Here is a 479-nt window from a genome sequence, read left to right on the forward strand (position 1 = left end):
TAAGAGTAAAAATAAATTGGTTTATTTGGTCTAACTATATGGCCTTAAACACCCAAAAGGAAAGTATAACCAAAGATTAAAGGGAACAATATAATTTCATAAGAGACCATATGTATAGCTAAAGGCTACATAGCAAGCAACAATTCCAGACAGGTGATATCTCCTTCTGAGTTGTTGGCCAGGGTGGCCAAGAGGATTCCCAGATAGTAACCCAGCAGAGAACTGGGAAAATGAACAGAAGATGCCAATCTTATCCAAAGGAATATTGACAACTGAATACCGCTAGATGAGGAACAGCTGACCCTCCTATGACAAAGACCTTTAGATAGGCTGACTAGATTCACCAGATGGACAAGTAGTGGGGAATAGCTGGGGTTTCGAAAACACAGCGCACAGCAGCAGGGATAACAGAGTATAAGGGCTCTAGCGGGCAGAGGGAGGCTATGGGAGGGTGCCATCTGGGAAGTGGGTGTATAATT

Source organism: Nannospalax galili, unplaced genomic scaffold, assembly GCF_000622305.1.
Source record: "Nannospalax galili isolate Female #2095 unplaced genomic scaffold, S.galili_v1.0 scaffold592, whole genome shotgun sequence".
Taxonomy (NCBI): Eukaryota; Metazoa; Chordata; class Mammalia; order Rodentia; family Spalacidae; genus Nannospalax; species Nannospalax galili.